This window comes from Larus michahellis, chromosome W (assembly GCF_964199755.1).
Source record: "Larus michahellis chromosome W, bLarMic1.1, whole genome shotgun sequence".
In the NCBI taxonomy this organism is placed as follows: domain Eukaryota; kingdom Metazoa; phylum Chordata; class Aves; order Charadriiformes; family Laridae; genus Larus; species Larus michahellis.
In genome coordinates, this window is record NC_133929.1 from 11,248,749 (window position 1) to 11,269,734 (window position 20,986).

The 20,986-nt window shown below is 41.9% G+C and overlaps 1 protein-coding gene across 1 annotated transcript in view; it reads left to right on the forward strand.

Moving 5' to 3' along the window:
• LOC141735437 (SET-binding protein-like) overlaps positions 1-20,986 on the forward strand; it is a 343,864-nt gene that overhangs the window by 298,621 nt on the left and 24,257 nt on the right. The window lies entirely within an intron of this gene.

Genomic DNA, 20,986 nt, shown 5'->3' on the forward strand with positions numbered 1-20,986 from the left:
AACACTCTCTGGGCCCGGCCCTCCAGCCAGTTTTTTACCCAGAGAAGAATACTCCCATCAGAGCCATGGGCAGCCAGTTTCTCCAGGAGAATGCTGTGGGAAACTGTGACAAAGGCTTTACTAAAGTCCAGGTAGACAACATCCACAGCCTTTCCCTCATCCACCAAGCAAGTCACATTGTCATAGAAGGAGGTCAGGTTTGTCAAGCAGGATCTGCCTTTCATGAACCCATGCTGACTGGGCCTGATCACCTGGTTGTCCTTCATGTGCCACATAGTGGCACTCAGGATGATCTGTTCCATGACCTTCCCAGGCACCGAGGTCAGACTGACAGGCCTGTAGTTCCCTGGATCCTCCTTCTGGCCCTTCTTGTGGATGGGTGTCACATTTGCTAGCCTCCAGTCAACTGGGGCCTCCCTGGTTAGCCAGGACTGCTGGTAAATGATGGAATGTGGCTTGGTGAGCACTTCTGCCAGATCCCTCAGTACCCTTGGGTGGATCCCATCCGTCCCCATAGACTTGTGTATGTCTAGGTGCTGCAGCAGGTCCCTCACCATTTCCCCTTGGATTATGGGGGCTTCATTCTGCTCCCTGCCCTTATCTACTAGCTCAGGGGTCTGGGTACTCAGGGAACAACTGATTCTTCTACTAAAGACTGAGGAAAAGGCGGCATTAAGTATCTCAGCCTTCTCCTCATCCTTTGTCACCATGTTACCGCCCTCATCTAATAAAGGATGGAGATTCTCCTTAGTCCTCCTTTTATTACTAATGTATTTATAGAAAGTTTTTTATTGTCCTTAACATCCAAAGCCAGGTTAAGTTCTAGTTGGGCTTTGGCCCTTCTAATTTTCTCCCTACATAGCCTTACCACATCTTTGTAGTCTTCCTGAGTGGCCTGCCCTTTCTTCCAAAGGCCATAAACTCTCCTTTTTTCCACGAGTTGCAACCATAGCTCTCTGTTCAGCCAGGCCGGTCTTTTCCCCCGACGGCTCATTTTTTGGCCCATGGGGACAGCCTGCTCCTGTGTCTTTAAGACTTCCTTCTTGAAAAACATCCAGCCTTCCTGGACACGTTTGGCCTTCAGGATTGCCTCCCAAGGGACTCTGTCAAGCAGGCTCCTGAGAAGCCCTCCGGAAGTCCAAGGTGGCAGTTCTGCTGACCCCCCTCCTTGCTTCTCTAAGAATCGAAAACTCTATCACATTTTAATCACATTGGGTGTTTTTGAGGAAGAAATAGAATAAAAGATCTTCAGCTGTCCATGTTTGCTTTTTACTTTCAAGCACCTGGGGAAGTTATATAGAGGAAAATGTCTACAACAGGCTCCCCCTCTCTCCCCTGTGCAAACTGGACTCTTCAGTGTACATCAAAATTAACGTATAGTACTCAATTTTCTGTGGCATACCTCTAGAAAAAGAAATCAGACAATATTTTTCTTAGAAATATATCAAAATGGTTTAATAACCGGGGCAGCTGGTCCTGCACGAAACCTCCTAGGGCTTGCTGCTGGTGAAAAATATCATTCTTCACGTTAGGTTTCTTTATCTGAAAATACAATTCCTTCCAATTAAAAATGTAAAAAATAAAATGAAATTGAAGCTTAATTTGGTGTTTCCAATAGAAAACATGTATGTCTAAATAGAAGTAGGAAATTAAGTTTAATGAAAAATGAAACACCTATTGCATTGTCTCAGCACATAAATAACTTCTTTCTGAGCAACCAAAAAATGCACAAGTGAGACTGTCCCATTTCTGTGTGTTTAAAATAGAAAAGTTAACTGGGAACACCTGCTCTCAAATCACCTGCAGACACAGCAGAAGGTCACCAGTGTTTTTGTTACTCATGAGCACTTCTAGCCATGTCCTGATGTCTGAGTCTAAAGACCAAATGAGTCAGGGAACCAAAGTATTTTTTAATCCTCAGAGATAACTTAACCAATGGTGCACATAAAGGAAGGGGAAGGGAAAATGAGGGAAATTTGGACTGTACAGTCCTTGTATTGTGTAAAACAAAGCAAAACAGGAGTCACCAGGATGGTTTTTTTCTTCTAATGGGATTTTTTTCCATATACCTTTCAATTGTTTCTAATTATGATCTGTAAAGAAGTGGTTATAACAACTTCAGATGGGGAATGCCGGTACTTTCCTCTCTTTCAGAGGCCCTTTGAGGTTTGATTCACTAAAATCTGTAAAATGTTTTGAGATCTTTGTCTGAAAAACATGAAATAACAAAAATGAAGTGAATTGCCACCCTTCTGCAGTTGACCTAGGCAGAGAAGTTTGTTATTGTTGAAATCATTGGGGGAAAACCTGGCACATCTCTAAGGCAGTTCTGCTTTTTGCCTTGATCTGAGCTGGAAAGGGTTAAAATTACAGGGAGTCTTACCTTCAGAAATGGAGAGGGAGAGGGAGAGAAGGAGAAAGAGAAGGAAAGAAACGAATGCAGAAAAAAAGGCTCTTTTTTGTGGAAAGGATTGGCTTCTGATTTCTGATTGTCTTCACATATTGCTATTTGCAAAAACCAGGGCCAGTCCAGTGGAATTTTGTTTTTGTCTCAACAGAGTCATTTTATTCATCTGGAAGATTTTATTTAATACTCTGGTATTAATGACAGCAAGAAATTAAACAGTTGTTTCACTCATTTTTCTTCTTTTCACTGTGTGTGTCTTTCTCCCCCCCCCATCTTTATAATTATGTTTTAAGACCATCTGGTGTGCCAGATTTAAAATACTGTTTGTTATTACAATGTATGGGTGGCTTTACCCTCTCAGTTCGCAGCCTCCAGCTTTTATCTGCCCTGCTTCAATCCTCTGACTATAAGAGAGGAATCCAAGAAAATTAACTCATTTAGGGGAGAAGCAGCTTGACTCCTTTTATGATGATTATGATTATTTTAGTCTGGTGCGACTACCCTTTAGCAAGTAAAACCAAAAATGAAGGGAAAAGAACAAAAGCTTTTAAAGCTTAAATTTTGATGCAATAAATCAATCAATCAGGCAGCCCCTGTCTCCCAGGCTCATTTTCATCTTATCTGCCTAGTTGCAAGGAAGTTGCTCCTGTTTCATGCTGCCATGGCAGAGATGAGAATCTGACTCTCATTCTTTGCCAAGCGTGTTTAAAGCAGAAAGACATTTTTGTAGGCTGCCATGGCATATCCCAAGCCCTGCTGTCCTTTCTGCTGTGTACAGGGAGTGTGAGGCAAATACCACACGTTGCAACAGGTGCAGGGAAGAGGAAGGGGACAGTAGAGACAGTGTCATCCTCCTGAGTACTGTAAATTTGCACCCAGCACAGATGTGAGGAAGGAGGTGATGTGTGCACCATTTAATAGGGCTGTGTTGCAGGTGAAAGGATGTAGGATTCTGGCTAATTCATTAGCATTGCATATTTCTGCTGATGCCAAACGTGAGCAATGGAAAGTTGCAGCACCTAAAATGCAGGACTTGCAGATACTACGGTGTGCAAGTGGACTCAAACCCAGAACCAGCATGGCATGAGAAAGGTGGATGAGGAAGAGGTCAATGAAGCTTGGTCAATGCAGGCAGTGGCATCATTCATCCAAAAGCATCTACTTTAGATTGAGCTGAGTTGCCCCTGAAACTCTGCTGGCTATAATGACTAGTTTCTGCTACCGATAAAGAACTTGCTCAGAAATCAGTGTTTCCACTTATAGGCAGCCATGTTCAGTCTGATGAGTCCCACTCTACTCTCTGGGAAGGAGGCAACACGAGGTGCTTTCAAGGCAGGTTTGTCCTGCCTGGGTGATAAATGAGTCGTATTGGCAGGATCACAGAATCACAGAATCACAGAATGGTAGGGTTGGAAGGGACCTCTGGAAATCATCTAGTCCAACCCCCTGCCAGAGCAGGGTCACCTAGAGCAGGTTGCACAGGAACACGTACAGGCAGCTGGAAACGGAGACTCCACCACCTCTCTGGGCAGCCTGTTCCAGTGCTCTGCCACCCTCAAAGTAAAGAAGTGCCTCCTCATGTTTAGGTGGAACTTCCTATGCTCAAGTTTGTGCCCATTACCTCTTGTCCTGTGGCCGGGCACCACTGAAAAGAGCCTGGCCCCATCCTCCTGATGCCCACCCTTTAAGTATTTATAAGTGGTGATAAGGTTCCCCCTCAGCCGTCTTTTTTCCAGACTGAAGAGACCCAAGTCCCTCAGCCTTTCTTCATGAGAGAGGTGTTCCAGTCCCCTAATCATCTCCATAGCCCTTTGCTGCACCCTCTCCAGCAGTTCCCTGTCCTTCTTGAACCGGGGAGCCCAGAACTGGACACAGTACTCCAGATGCAGCCTCACCAGGGCAGAGTAGAGGGGTAGGATGACCTCCCTCGACCTGATGGCCACACTCTTCTTGATGCACCCCAGGATGCCATTGGCCTTCTTGGCCACAAGGGCAAATTGTTGGCTCATGGTCATAAGATGCTCTGAGAGTGACTCACTACAGCTTTTAGAGCTGAACTGGTCCCCCTCTGACTGCCTCTGAGTTCTGGCAGAGCACAGATAAAACTCACTGCATACTCTGAGCACTATCCTGGGAGGTGGCACGTTTGGATACCCCTGAGACTGAGGATGGGTTAAACTCACATTTCCCATTTTTCTTGGTAAATGCTGTAATACCAGCAGTGGGCTTGCCCTGCTTTCATGGGGGAATGTGGGTACCAAAGAGGCTTGGAAATGGGGGAAGGTGCTGGAGGATGGGTTGGAGTCCATATGGACATTTTTGCTCCCCATTTTCTCCTGGCTAACTGGGATAGGGGGATCACACTTCAGAGATGCTTTTCTCTGCACCCAACCAGGTAACATAGAGGGACCAGCCAGTCTGGGAGCACGAACTCCCACTCAGCATTTCTGAGTGATGGGATCAGTATTACTTTATCAACATGGCTTTCCTGACCCTTCCTCAGAATTTCTCCTGGAGGAAGGTTTTACAGGAGGAGCCAAACATCACTGGAGCGTTTTCCTTGGAGCACCTCACTGCAGGAGGGAAACTGAGGCATGGGGACAGAGCGATTTGCTCCGGGAGCAGGGAAACTCCAGAGCTGCAGCAAAAACCCCAGAGCAGCCAGAGACTTCCCATTCTTTTCTTGAGTTGTTAATGTGATTCTTTGTAATCATTACAGTTTCCCCTGTATTTGAATGGAGGGCCATAAAAGTTTAGCATTATCTATCTACCTGCTCTCCTGATTATCTATGCCCATATATGACTGTTATCAACTCATTATTGGCATGGTACTGATCTGAACTTTGAGTTTAGTGCTCTGTGGAAACACAGTAGCTACCCAGTAATGTAGCTATTTCAGCAGGCACCCTTTTTTTCTATAAGATGACAGTTGTATCTGTTTAGTGCTATCATAAAGTTGTGTTAGTCTCTCAATAAAAATGAGTCTCTGCTTGCTGTTAATCAGATAGATAGAGCAGATTAGCTTTGAAACCAGGGTTTGGATGAACCCAACTTCTCTTTAATGAACTGGTGGCTTGCACTTTTGATGTATCTGTTGATCAGCATGAAATCAGGAGTTTTCCTGATATGTTAAAAATTCTGACAACAAGTGTCAACTGCAAGGTTGTAATCTCAGGTCATTTTCTTTGCCCTCCCCTCCTCTGTAGGGCAACAAAATGTTTGTGTTGCTTCAGTCCTTATTGCTTCAAAACTCTTTGAAACATGGCAATGTGGTTTGAACTCACAGCTATGCATTCAAAGTCTGTCTCTGGCATTTTAACTTCAGCTGTTTATGTTCCAAATAATTAGCCATAACATGCTGGACTGCGGATAATATATTAGATATGTTATGACTCTTTCCCTGTGCTGTAGGTGTAGGTGGCAATTCTCCATCAGTGACTTGAAAGTGCAAGAGCTGTTTTTTCCCAACTTTTCTGGGGAAGCAAATATTTAAGTTAAAGACACTTGATTTTTGCTACTATGGGTTGTAGTCGATTTTTATTACATTTTCTGCCTCAAAAGCTATTAGCATATTCTAAACACATGTAAATAAATTATCAAGTGAGAGCAAAAGTGTTCGGGAAAGTCTGTGTGCCACCCAGACCAGAGGATGTTGGCTGGAAAGAAATGTGAAAGAAAAGAAAAAAAAAAAAGTCCATATTTTATCATTTAAGTCCTTTATACACAAAACAGTCTGGAATCCTGCTGAGACCCCTGACTTGAGTTTGGGCTCTAAACTCCGTACTAGTCCATTAAAAAGAGAGGGGATATTTGCAAAGAGGGGGCAAAAGCATGCAGCTGTGCTAACGTTTAGAGATTCTCATAATTCAGGTTCTGGTTTAGCAGCATCTCTAAAATTAGCAGCTTCAAGTTTGGTTCATCCACAGGAACGAGGAGTCTGCTGAACACATGGGATCTTAGCATAATATTAACATTTGTTCACGGAGAGATCACACAGAGAGCTGCATATGATTGCATTCAAGCTGTTCCTGGGGTGCTGAGGGCATTTCTGATGAGCTAGGGTTGGTATTAAGACCAGTGTGGTTCAAGACATGGAGATGCTGTGAACTTTTTGGAATGCCGCAGCCTGTTTGTTGGACTGGTTTTGAGTCTACAGGCAATCCTGAGGGACCTGGCCACCTGCAGCAGCCTCAGTCTTTCTTCTGGTACTAGCCTGCTTCTTTGTAGGTCTCTGGTCAGCAGAAACCATATGGATGAGAAAAAAGGTTTCAGCATTTTTATAGTTTCCAGCAATAACATTGCCAACTGCCTAAGTGCTTGTCATTTCAGATTTCTTCTGCATTGGTGGTGGGAAATGAGAAACCTGATGACTTCCTCAGGATGAACTTTGGGAGGAGAGAAGAGCTCAAAGAGAGGGCAAAGCCACCCTTGGGGCTTTTCATATACAGTTTGAGATTAGAGGATATTATTTGTTGCTCTGTCTCCCTGACCGTTTATCCACCTTTCTATTCTCACATCCACATCACGTTGTCTGTTCGCAGCGGTCATGGCAGTCCATTTTTGATGTATATAAATCGCAATAATATCACAGCCACAGGCTCAATGGAGTTATATCTGCGTTTACTAGAAGGCAGGAGGAAACTGCAGTGCTTCACAACTCCAGTTCAAAACCTGCTCATTTGGAGGGAGACACCATGTTCCCTCTGCCTTTGGCATCCCTTTTCAGGGCAGTAAATGTTTTTTCTCACTCCACCTTCAGTGAATCCCTAATGGATAAACAGAGGACACAAAAGCACCTAAATAGCTCCTTAAAACCTATTTTTTTCCCTGTTGCACAAGGGACAAGGACAATGCTTCCCTCCTGCCTGCCCCATATAGTTAACGCAGATTTACTTGATCTTTCTCAAAGCCACACAAACTTTTGAAGACTTGCGCAAAAAAAGGATGAAAAAAAACCTGACAGGAAAATCTCACCAAAGTCTTCAGGGTTGTCTTTATTCTTTTTTTCTCCAATGAATTTCCCAGAGAAGAGCCACTCACTTTGTCAGAGGGAAGGTGCATTAGCCATTCTTATCCCACACGACTTAGGGTTTCTATTGAACAGGTACCATCAGCACAGTGCCAATGCGGCCACCTCCAATGTGCACGCACTGGCTTGGCAAATGCTTCTTGACCAGGTCAGCTGGCAAATCCATTTGCCACGCTGTACTGGATAAATTATGGGCTCTGGCCCTCAGTCCCATTAAGTATGTCAGGATGCTGTGCATGTGTTGTCTCTCTAATCCCCCTTCCCTCTCAGCCTACACGTAGCCCTGATGTCTTTATTTAAATCCTTAGTGGCGTATTTATATCCAAACTCTTTCATCTATTCCTGTCTCTATCAGAGGAAGATAACATTTGTTTGTGGGCAGTAGCTTTTTTTAAAAAAATTTAATTATCTCTATGTCCCTAGTATAAATTAGCCACTTAGTAGGCAAGTAGCAAGGGGTAAATTTCTGGAGAGAAGGTAGCACATTGGATCAAGGTCAGATAAAAAATAGAGCTGAGCTACTGCCAGTTCCTTTGTCAAGGCCAGTAAGGGGAATTGGGGCCAATTTTCTTAAAGCCAGCAGAGCTTGTGTTGATGAAGAGAGCCATGAAGACTGAAAAAAGGTCAGTGAGTAATGCATGTTGGAGCCAGGACAAGGGAATAACAGGACTGAGTGCCTACAGAGGAAGACAAACAGCAGTGGTAATGTGGGCTATGCGGCAATATTGCCGAACTGTTTTCATCACAAACCTTCTTAAAAGACTGTCACAGTGAAGGGGGCAATGCCAGAGCCAGCCCATTCCTCCCGCTTCCTCCAGCATCTTCCCAGGTGCAGGAGCACGGTCTGCTGTCATTGCAGCAAATGCCATGCAGCTTGGGGGAAGATTTTTGTGCTGAGCTATTATTCTCATACACAGACAATAGTTAGATAATCTAGGTCATCACAAATGTATAGCCTGGAAGGGTGCTCATCATAGCTGTGGAGAGCTCTTTCCACAGCTAAGTCTTACTGTATGATGTTAAAGGGCATAAGAGAGGCTATGTAACATATTTATTTACAGCAAAGTGTCATGTTCAGTCCTACTTAGGGGACTTGTTCATCTGCCCCTGTAAGCAGTGACAAGCCCATGGCAGAAGGACCAGGAAGGTGACCCCTCAGAAACATTTCAGACAAGCATTTCAGCATAAGTTCTGCCCTGACACCAGCTTTTAAATAACCCTTAATTTTTATATACATATACATGTGTATAGCTATACATACATATATCCATTTTTATATATATATATAAACAACCTTTCAAAAGCGCCTAGTGCCTTGCTCACACAGTTGAGGGTCCTTTAAATGCACTTTTCTGCAGATGCTTGGCAGCTTGATAAAATCTCTTCTTTCAAATTAAGCACTCACAGCACTGCCCTTCCCACATCAGAAGATGTTTTTTAAACCCTCCCCTTCAGTAACCATAACTAAATTAATATAATATCAGGAGAGGTTTGTACAAGGAAAACCTATCAGACTTTGAAATAGTGTCCCCAAGGGAAGTTGGGGAAGCCCAGTCATTTAAGGCTGAATGGGTTGACCTATTCTGGGATGGCTGGAAGGATGGGCTAGCTGAGCTAATATGGCTTTTCCATTTCTAATATACCCGACCTAAACTTGAACTGTTGAGACCCACCAACACAGGCAGGTATGCTTTCAAGGAACACACCAGAAAATGAGGAACAGCATTTTTAGTAGGCAGAAAAGTCATAACCACAGGATCCCTAGACATTCAGTTATGGCTTTTTGTCTTCTTCCGTCTCCAACTTCTGTGCTAAGACACTTTGCTCTCCAAATGTAGCAAGGGCTCAGGCCTCCTACTTCTGAACTGATGTCATCTTATTTGGGAACTTGGGAAATAGTTAAAGAAAGAAAAAAAGAGACTATGGAAGGAACACTGAAGAAAAAAGTGCTGGAAGATCAATGTATGCCTTGTTATGGTGCAGGTTTTAAGTAAATGACAAATATAACTACAAGCAGGAAAAATAAACTTTGAGTTGGAAACACAGATATTAATGTTCAGACATAACTTGTTTTTTCCTCCCACTTAACGTGGTCTGTGGAGTCTAAGTAAATAAAGTATTACTTAATTTTCATGTTGATTTTTGAGGATACAAATGATTCTAAGCTAGAGTGTGGGTAAATATATATATATATTCTTTTGCATTTCAGTTTCTGTAACCCAAATTCTTTGGGGAATCTCTGTTGCAATAGTTTCACCATTCTTACCCTCTAAAAGTTGAGCTTCAAGAATAAACAAAATATAAAAATTGTGTCAGATTAGCTTCAGGGATGAGATGGGATCCTTCTGGGGGAAAAAAATGCTGTAGGATTACTACAGCAACCAATTACACTGACATCCCCTCATCAAAAGCTGCATCTTGAGCAGAGATCCAGTGTCAGATATTTGGCACAATATTCCTTCAACACAAGTCAGCCAACGATTGCAGGAATGATACAGAGTGAGAAAGCTGTTCTTAGGGGAAAGCAACTTTAGACTGGAAGCTGTTTTATCCTTCGCAATGTGTAACGCTGGTCGCAGCCTCCCTACTCTACCTCATTTCCTATAGGGCAAAAGAGCAAGGGGATGTGAAATGTGGGAAATGAACTGAAAGCCTCAGTAATTGCTCCCCTTGGATATGAAGACAGACCAGGTCAGTCCTGGAGTGTGATTTTACTGTAAGGAACAAAATCCAGGCTGGAGGATAAGGATAGTCCCTGGAAAGTCTTTGGGAGAAAGTAATAAGGTGTTCACCTAAGAGTTTTTTAATCACATTTTAGTTCAAGGGGGCGGTATCTGTCACATTGGAGAAGACTACCCTATGCATCACCCAAAAGCTATGAAAGCCCACTTTTGGGCTACTGAGCTTAAAAATCAGTCCATATGTACCTTTTCTATAAGATGACATAGCTTAAACAACCCAACCTCCATTTTGCATAGCTAAGGTCCCTCATGCTCACAGTTTTTTCATCTTTCTGACCTTCATAAGTTAATTTTGTGAGAGATGTTTATTTATGAGGACAATCAACAGTATCTCCTTACACCACCAACATTTACACTAATACCTCCCCAACAGCTTTGTCTCTTCCTGAGTACAGAAATGCAGGACTTGTCTTCCCGGCATTTGCCAACATGATGATACCCATAGCACACTGCACATGTAGGGGAGAAGGTCTATACTGCAGGCTTGGTTGTGCTGCTCCCCTCCTATAGCAGGCTATAGCTGTCAGAGCCCCATAAAAATAAACCCTCAGGGTTACTGTAGGGAGAGCTGATTTTTTCCACAGCCTTGCAGTAAAGCATTTCACTGAAGCCTCCTCCTTCTCTTGAATTATCACCTGAAGACATTGATCCCAATGTCCTGACAATGCCCTAACAATGCCCTAACATCCCAAATGCTTCTAGTACTCTCGGGCAACAGCAATTTGGGGAACAACTCATTTTTTTTTCAATATTTACAAATATGAAAAAGGTGATTTCCATTGTATTCAACTTGTTATTTCATGTATTTCCAGGGTGCAGTGTTTTATCTCTTCCCCATCACAAGTAGCTCTTTTTGCTTTTCTAAAGACATCTGATATGCACTCATCAATCAATTCGAGAAGTTACCACTTTTAAGAAAAATGTAGTGCAATAAAATCACATGATGTTAAAGCTGCAGTAGCTGCCAGTATTAGTTTGTGTGTCTTCTCTCTTTCCATGGTCTATCTGCATGCTGGTCAGAATAGGATGCTCAGCTTACCACCTGGACTTTCTTTGCAATCTTTGTCCTGTTGATATTAATGCAGTAACATTTACCCAAACAAACAAGCAAATTCTCTTGTGGCTCGCTTTTTCTATGTAGACACAGCTCCTCTGCTTTAGACTCTGTTATTTGTCGTTGTGAGTTTGTTGGGTGCCTCTTCCAGGGGAAAGTAAGGACTGCCGTTTTCTACCAAAAACATTCATTGTATCCATTGGGAGATATTTAACAGTTAGGAAGTTCAAATTCCTAAGCAGTAATTAATATTTCCTAGCCCATGATGTGCTCTACTTCAGTGCTCACCTATTAACTCCTTTACTTAAACTCAGGTTCTTTTTTTTTTTTCTGTGTGTTTAATTTATCACATGCTTAGTAAAGTGAAGCCCCATAATTGCCTGGAAAAAGTGCCACAAGGGAGTGAGGGTTGTGACTGGAATTGTTAGACATTTAGTAGATCCTGCATCTTCCCCAGAGTCCATGCAAAGTCAATGTTCCAGGTTGCCACAATGCATCACGCTAGGACTAATGCCCTATCTTCCACCAGCGATAAGGTCTCATTCAGTGTAGAGATTAAGGACTGCTTCCTTTGGGATGAGAGAGGCTAATGACATGAGGATAGTCAGTAATTACAGTCCATGGATAGGAGTCAATGGAATCTCTGTTCTGAGATACACATCTCCAAACCCCGAGTCACAAGCTCTGACTGTACCCATCTAACGTTCAGGCACTTTCAGTTAGTTGATATTAATCTACCTAAATGTACCAGCAAAAGCACAAATCCTTTCTGCTTGGACTAGATGAGTTACTGCCTTGGCTGGGAAGTAGTGCAGTCACCAGCTTTATCCCTGCCCATCACAGCCTAAGCCACCTTCTCCAAGCCAACAGATTACGATCACAGCCCATCCTGAACTGTTGGCATAGTGATGTTGTGTGTGCTGCACAACTGTTGTATACCTCACGCCCACACTTTGGTAGTATACTGAAGTGATCTGAGTATTTGCAACTTTGAAATGAAAGGGGCAATGGAAACACAAATTGTTGCTGTCATGTCGAAGATCTGAGATATTGTTTGAGAGCATTTCCTTTTCGAGTCTCATTCTGTGGGATCTCTCCCTGTCTTCCTCGTAGTCCATAAAGTGGATTTGTTTGTGGCATACATATAGTAATGTGCTTATAGAGAAAACAGATGCTTAAGCAGCTTTCCTCGATGGCCTTTGATTCACTGAAATTTGCCCTGTGAAACACTGCAGTGGTGGTTGATCTACTCCATCCCTCCTCCTCGTGCTGTATATTTCCCATATCATATTCCTCAATATTCTTTCTGGCAGATGTGCAAAAAGGGTGGTAATAAAAGCCCATTTGTACAACTATGAGTTCATTGCCTCTATTACAAAAGAGTGAAAAACTAACATTCAATAATTCTGCTCTGCAAGCTGTCATTATTTTGATAACACTTCAAGCGAGCAGCAGAAATACCAAGCAGCCTCCAGGCAGGGAGAATTAGCAAGGACAGTGTCTTGCCTGCAACTGGAAGCCTCTTGAAAACAAGAATGGGTTTGAAGCTGGAGGCCTTGGGAATCAATAGATGATTCTTTGCATGTGGGGGCCACAAAGTGCCACTGCAGTTGAGGGTCAGTTGGTCTTACATTTACAAACTACATTTTTCAGAGGCCTGTAACATGCCTGTTTTTGTTTGCAGGCAGCAAATAACATGCCACACAAGTGGTCTGTGAGCTTTTGTTTTTCCTTAAAGGAAAATATATGTGATGAGGGAGGAGGGAATTAGAAGAGAGCTGGCACTGTGTTTTTATTTTTAAACTGCATTCACTAAAGACCTGCTTAGCCTTAATAAATATGTTTCTCTGGACAAATCTTTGATGTCACGCCTGGAGATTTAGCTTCACAACTCTCCCTCCATTTAGTGGAAACCTTTTGACTAAATATACATGCATCAAGCTGACGAAGTAGATGTTTAGTTTAGTTTAGTTTAGTTTAGTTTAGTTTAGTTTTATTCATTTAAGGCCCAATTCAAAGTACATTGCAGTCAATAGAAACCCAGTCAAGGCTTTAGTGGACATTGGACCATGCCATCATGAAAAATGTCTTTATTAAACACATTCCAGAAGTCAGATGGGCCAATATTTAGGCAATGTTTCCTTACCTACCCTAAATTCCTCCCTGTCAACACAAGCAGGTACTTATGCCCTGTGTTTTGAGGGGTTTTTTTGTTAATATTATTTTACATAACAAAACTGACCAGGTGGATGTTCTGATGTCAAAAACCACGCAACAACCAAGTCACTTTTATCAGTCTGCTAGGTAATCAGAAGTATGCAGGTAGAGGTATACAGATATAGGCAATGGAGAGGTACTGGCTGTTCAGGGTCAGTAGAGCACCTGCATTAGGTGCCTAGTAAGGGAAGGCTAAATATCTTTCCTTTTCCTCCTTTGCACTATATTTTATTTAGTGTACTTAAGGAACAGGTCATTAAAATAATTATTAATGGCTGTTCCTTGCACTACGTTGAATGGATGACAGGGATTCTGAAGGTCTGCAGTGTTGTCCTCCTCTGTGGATCAAATCCCTCATTCATTTCCCAGTCCGTGTGCTGCCATCTCATGTCTGTGTCCCCCTGCTGCAATGGTGATGCTCCCCTAGGACCAATGGAATGGATCTTCAATTACTCTTTGTGTCTTCAGATTCACTAATTAGAAAAGGAAAGATTATTTAGGGAATTAAACATTCTTCTGTCTTTATCTCAAAGATACTACTGGTATGATACAGAAAATCTACCTTTAGATACAGTGTATGCCTCCCCACTAAAACTCAAGAGAAATAATGATACAAAATCAATGGGATTGCTTAGTTTCACTCACTAGAAATAGGGATCATGTTTCTCACCTCCAAGGATTCTGGGTAGCCACATTTGTTAATATATATAAAAATGTTTTGCACTGCTCAAGTAAAAGACACTATGAGACACATGCAAAGCTATTATTAAACTGTCGGATTCATATTAAACAGGAGCTCGATCTGAACCACCACTGGATGCTGTTTCCCAAAACCAAACCCCGAGCAGTGAAGTTTAGCAAAGTAAAACACAGCTCCATCTCTCACTTGCTACCTGTGCCCGGGGCCATGGGACCCATCGGCAGAAGGAACACCTCGGGTGGGCTTGGAAAAGCTGTGCTGAGCTGCTCTCAGCTGCAAGCATCTCTTTAATGCAGCATGGTTTCTTCATGGCCCCTGCAGCTAAATACATCAAACAGGCAGGGAGACACCTGTAAAAGCTCAATGCTTCATCAGCCCTTCAGTGGCACAAGGAAGACACGTACTGAGGATTTCTGTTGCTCTCCTTGCTGCTCTGCCTTACCTAGTTGATCTTTATTAATTTGAAGAAATTCCTCCATCAAAGCCACGCAGTTTTATTTTCTAGGTTTATTGTCTTCCTTTGTGCTAAAGCTACTTCCCCTGCAACTAATGGACTTCAGTAAGTCTCTGAAAAGGGCAGCCGAATTTAGTGGTATGCAAATAAATCACATATAGGACGACTGAGGAAAGCTAGAGCTGTACACAAGTAATACATGTTATTATTGTCTCCCTGTCCGATCCAAAAAAGAGCAAACAACCTCAGCATGCTTTCATTTAATAAGCACCATTTCTTCTTTAGAACAGGCAATTTTTTTCATCTTCATATTACTTGCTATTTTTGCCAGCCCCATAGTTGAGATAAGAAGTGTTCTGCTCCTATTATGGATAGGGGAAACTGAGGCAGGAGAGCGTAGACCAGCGCTTGCCAAAGTGGCTGTACAATAGTGGGACCCCAGACATCACTGAAGCCAAATGCTTAATCTAATTAATAATCAGAAGAAGGGAGAGTGATATATTCTTTGTGCAAAAATTTAATTTTTTTTTCTAATTCCTGTTCAGTTGAAGCAGCTCATTTCTCTTGAAACACAATTGAAATGTCATTACTATTTTCATTAGCATGATGACTGATGATACAAGGCAGGCAAGTAGATTTGGGGCCTATGCTGATAAATTTTCATGACGTTTTTGTAAGACTGTGCTAAACACTTCAGAAAGTCACATGCCAAATGGTTCCAGATTATTTAAAAAAAAAGAAGACTTTTTTTTTTTTCCTTTAACTCCTGGAATGAGAAACAGTCGCACAGCTATACAGAAATAGCACAGCAAGACCTGAAAATGCCCGGCAGTTGCTAAACATTATTTTTCTTCAATTAAACAGTTAATCTTCATCAATGAAGATATTTTACTGATGGGTCTTTAGCATTTTGTGGGTTTTTTTCCCCATCTCTGAGGATTCGCATCTCTAGATGGAATGGCTCCTATGTTTGTGGGGAGGAGAGAAATTCCTGTGGAGAAATTCAGCTTAAGACCTAAACATAACTTAGGCTGCCTTTAGAAGCTTTGAGAGGTTGAGATGGATTTAAGTGATATATGTGTATAAGCTTCCAGAGCCTTTTCCCATCACTAAATGAACAATGAAGAATGGATAAACAAGAGAGGAGAGGAAATGTTAAGCTTAGTTGTCTAATTGTTCTGAGACATTTTGCCCTCTTTGCTTTGAGTTAGCTTCAAACACAGATGAAGAGAATTATGCACTTAGGGTGGCTTGTTCTTGTATCTATTGGATAAACTATATTTATTTCACTGATTCCTTCTGTACATACTAGCAATTACAGAGCTGTGTCCCATAATTCCTGCTTTTCTCTCACCTACGATTTCGAATTGCTGGGTTGATGATTTTTTTTTATTATTCTTAATTTTTTTAATGCTCTGTTTACTAGGAGAAAGAAAAAAAAATGTACTCACTTCTTTATAATGTCAAGCAAAAGATCCTTGTCATGGGACAGAAAAAAATATTTCTAATTTTCTTCTTGGGTAACAAATCCATCCTAAAGGATCACAGGAAATTTCTACAGTTTTAAATTTACTGCACATGTACTTTGATGCCTTGCATTGCAGCCGTTTTGCTTCCCATTCAGGGAAGAGTTGGCAGGACATGTTTGTGCTGCTCTTTCATTGGTGACAAGGGGATATTTACAATGATGAGATATTTCTCTACCCACAAAAGACTTTGGGACAAGCAAAAATGAAGGTTCAGAGCTCGATTCATTTGCCCACATGTAGTTGTCAATTGTCATTTGAGATGCCTAGGATATCCTGCCTGGCCTCCAGCTGCTCTTGCAGAAGGGCAGAGGTCTTGCCTCAAGTCCTTTATCATATCTGCCAGCCTCCCTCAGATGCTTCGAATACCTCAGGGCATTTCAAATACAACCAGGTGCCTGTATAGAATTTACACTCCTGGCCCAGGGATGCACCATCCACATTTGAGCCTCTCCCTTTGAGTAAGAGGAATTTAAACCAGAGAGACTGTGATTTGACCAAAGAGCTTTGGGGGCAGGATGGATCCTCTCACCCAAATCTGGGTGTCTACAAAATGAGATCGCTATGTGAGTTAGGTTTCTCAGCTTTCATTATAGTCAGTGAAAGTTTAGCCAATGGAGCCTGAAAGCAATTGACCTTGGACCAAAGTAGACCCCACTTTTTCAGATGAATCATCCACTCCACTCTTCTAACTGTATTAATTTGATGTCTGTTGCCTGTCATGACAGCTTTGACACATAGCTCTCATGTAGACACCCAGGTTGTGGCCACCTAAAGTTAGATGAGATGAACCCCCTATTCCCTTAGTTATTAAAAAAAGCAAACAACCATCAGAAGGGTGTAAGTACAAATCCATAGATTTTTTTTTCTAAGAAAAAAATTCAAAATATTGAATTTGATTCATCTGTTTTACTGGGCAGTTATCCCAGTAGGAGAAAACAAGGCCTGAGTGTCTTTTCATGCCCAAACTGCTAAATAAAATCCCTTTAGACTACTTACTCACAGAATTCTAGTTTTTCTGCAAAACTTCCAAGGTCAGCATTTGCACAGAATTGTCTGAAACTTCCGTAGTTTGAGGGCCTGACCAAAATCTCAGTCAGGGTCAGAATTTCAGCAGATTGAGCCACTGTTAAATCGTTCCTTTTGAATAATAGAATTCTGCCACCCCAGGAAAGCAAACATAATTAAAGAAAAGCTCTGCTTGTATCATCTTTGCTCCATCATGACGCTCTCTCAGAGTGAATGCTTAAAGAGAACATATTCCTACCCTTATACACCTTTCTGTATTTTGTCTGCCTGGTGCTATAAAATAAGCATATAAGGCTATGGGGAGAGAAGTTAATTGGTTGAAGAACCTAAAATATCCTGTTTTGGCTCCAGTAAATGTGAAAACTGAAAACAAATTTGCACCAAAGGTGTGCAGGAAAGCACTCTGGAAATTTAGAGTGGCTCAGGCATAGATATGTAGCGTTCAAGTTGATAGCATAACTCCAAATGTCAGCGGTTAAGAGCATTTAGGGTTTTCCCAGTATGTTCTTTATTCTGGTTCTTGTCAATCTGCTTTTCACACATGTCTGTAATAAGTGAGTTTCCTCCTCCAGCTTCTTTCTAATCTATTCTTTGTCTCCTATTTCCATCTATTTCCCTATTTCATTCCACTTTGCACTCTTCACATTTTTAACTACTTCTTCATCAGTTAGATCCCTTCCTGTGTCTATACTCCACAGAGGCAGTCTCTGACCTTATTACATATGGTCTCTCTGCTATCCTTCTTACACTGTTATAGGAAGCAGTCTCCAGCAAGAATTTTAATGAAAACCACTCTCAATAAAGTATTTCCTTCTGAATTTTCCTTTGAAATATATGTAAAATCCAAAGATCTTGCACTAAAGTTCATATCAGAGAAATGGCGTATCACTGAGGTTTTTAATAGGATACAAGGGAAAAGATGAACTTCAGGAAAAATCCTGAATTCTAGATCTGTCTGTCTGGTTTTTTCTCCATTCACAAGTAACCCTGAGCTGTTAAAATAAAGCCAAACATTTTACTCTATTTGATCATTTTCAAATATTTCAGTTGTTTTCAGAATTCCATTAGAATAGGGAAAAAAATTGAAGTCCTATATACCATAATGCTAGCTAACTATTAAACTTCTTTGTTGCTGAGGTTAATTGGCAAAAACACTCATGATCTTACCTATGCATTTGTTTAAATAGATTTCAGTTTTCATATTGTGGTCAATTACTGTGGTTTTCAGAATGAAAGGTAAAAACATACCCCATATCTATTGATCTGAAATACAGAAAAGGAGAGAGAATGATATATGTACTCCCAGTGTGCATTAATTTTCATCTCCAGTGCTGATAAAGCAAGCACTCATTTTAGTGATAAATCAGCATTAAAGTGGGATGAATGGACTCAGATATTAAAACAAAGCACAAAACCTTCTAAAAATAAAAACTCCTCTGTTATAGTCTCCTAGATTGCAGGATATACGAGGGCTTCTATTAAGTGCTGAGATTTTACTTCAAATGCATATCACACTCAGAGTATTTCTCATTGTATGAACTGGGGCATAGCTTATTACAGATAAAGAAAAATCAAATGACTAGGCTGCTCAGTAGGGAGAATGCTAACTTAGAATTCAGCAGTCTTGGATGCTCTTATCAGCTCGGTGACTTTCAGCCCATCCTCATCCCACCTGTCCCCAGGTGCCTACTGCCATGGCTTAGCCACCTTCACTTGGGGTTGTGGTGAGTAGAAAAGTGTAGACCCCTCTGGAGACCAGTTCAGTTCCTTTTGTGTATCAACATGGGAGTTGGGTTCGATGAACATCCCTGGTACTGTTTACAGAGAGCTCACCGCAGGACTACTTAAAATGGTGTGATGCAAATATAACATTTCAGTTAGGAAGAAAACAAATATCAGCTGAATTTGTGCATTGTTGGAGTGGGAGACGGACCCGGAGTAACGATGGAGTCTCAATATGAGTATGATCGTTCTCCCTTTATTCAAGTTTTCACAGAGTATATATAGACAGGCAAAAAGAGCACGCGCTAGCGGCAGCTATAGGATTGGCTTACAGTCTCTGTTCACGCACTGTCCATGCAGTTCATTCACAGATCAGATTGGTTACAAGAATTCACATAGTAAATTGCTTAGTCATTAGCACAACATGTTTTCTACCTTCTCAGTTCCCGTTTTTCCCATGTACTAATTCCATCTTCTACCACCTGTTTTGCTCTTAATCTAATCTCTCATGGTAGGGAGGCTGGCTCACGTGACCATTTTCTCTCAGACACATTCCTACAATCCGCCCTTTTTCTTCTTGAGACAGCCAGACCTTATGCATGGCATTTTCTATCATGTCAGTCACTTTGCGGAGAACACGTGAGGCTACCATAATCAATAATAATATAACCAACAATAGCATGAGCCCTTGCTTTAGTAAGTCTGATAACCATCCTGTTATACCCCATGAGTTTAACCAATCGAAACCCTTTTTGACCGCTTTTAATTTGGACATGTTATCCTTGTTGTGACGCTCTTAGCAGGTCATATACTAAACACAATTAAAAACAGAATCAAAAAGAACCCTGCTAAGGCAATAAATACCCAGATTCCTAAATTTAGCCCAGAAAGCCAATTTCTTTGGATTTACCCACGAGAAATCCTTTTGTAATATTTCAAATACATTGCGGTTGCTGACAGCACAAGCGACCCTGGAAAAACAATCGTGGTAACATTTCGATCATCATAGTTACTGGTTTTGGAAAGGTATGTGGCAAAAATACCCACTCTAATGCAGTCAGGCTCTTTGCGAGTGCATCATCCCACTGTCCTATCAGGGCATAAATTTGAAATTCTTGTAGGAAGGTGTTCAATGCGTCTTGCAGCAGTAGTAGACTATATCTTATCTTGCAACATACTGTAATGCCTTCAGAGCTGTTGGGGTTAATGAACATAGAACTTGGGGGGGGGGGGGGCGGGGGCGGGGGCAGACACAGTGCTTCAGGGCATCCCCTGTACCTTCAAAGTACGCTCATGTCTCTCTCCCCCTCTCTGACCTGAGACAGCCTCCTTATATCCTGCACTGGATTGAGTGGAGAAGTACAGGCTAGAGTCGCTGCATGCATGGCCAGTGCACGCAGCGAGTCCCAACAGACTCTCCTGCACTGGATTGAGTAGAAAAGTACAGGCCAGAGTCGCCGCACGCATGGCCAGCGTATGCAGCGAGTCTCACCAAACTCATGATCCAGCTCTGCTGACAGCGGCTGTCTGATACGTGACTACATTGTTGTAATCCCTTCTTGTTATCTTCTTCTGTGAAGGTCAGGTTCTCATGGATACACACATAGTTTTTAGAGCAACATATTCTACAACTCGTACAAGGGTACGATGCAAAGCGGCATTTACAGGTGATCATATAATGCTTATTAAACACGGCAAACAGCATACTAAACATAACAGACAAATTCCTTCCACACAGGCGATGAGTATAATTTGCTTCAACCAACCCCACCCCCAAGTCCATCCAGCAAAGAGATTTCACCCAGTGGTCTCCACAAGTTGCTGGTTCGGTCGGTGCAGTTCCTGCAGCTGGGCATGGATGGATTTGGAGTGGTCACTTAGATTCATACAATACAGTCCTTTAAAATCTTGACAACCATGTCTGTGAGCTGAAAGCAAAAAACCAGTAGCAGTTCTGTTTTGCAACATCGCATATCGAATACTATCTACATCTAGCAATAACTCAGAAATAGCTGTACTAGTAGCATTGTTAAACTTATCCTTGGCAGCAAGAGAGTCCTTGTTATCACAAATCCTTGGCAGCAAAAGAGTCCTCGTTAGCAAGAGT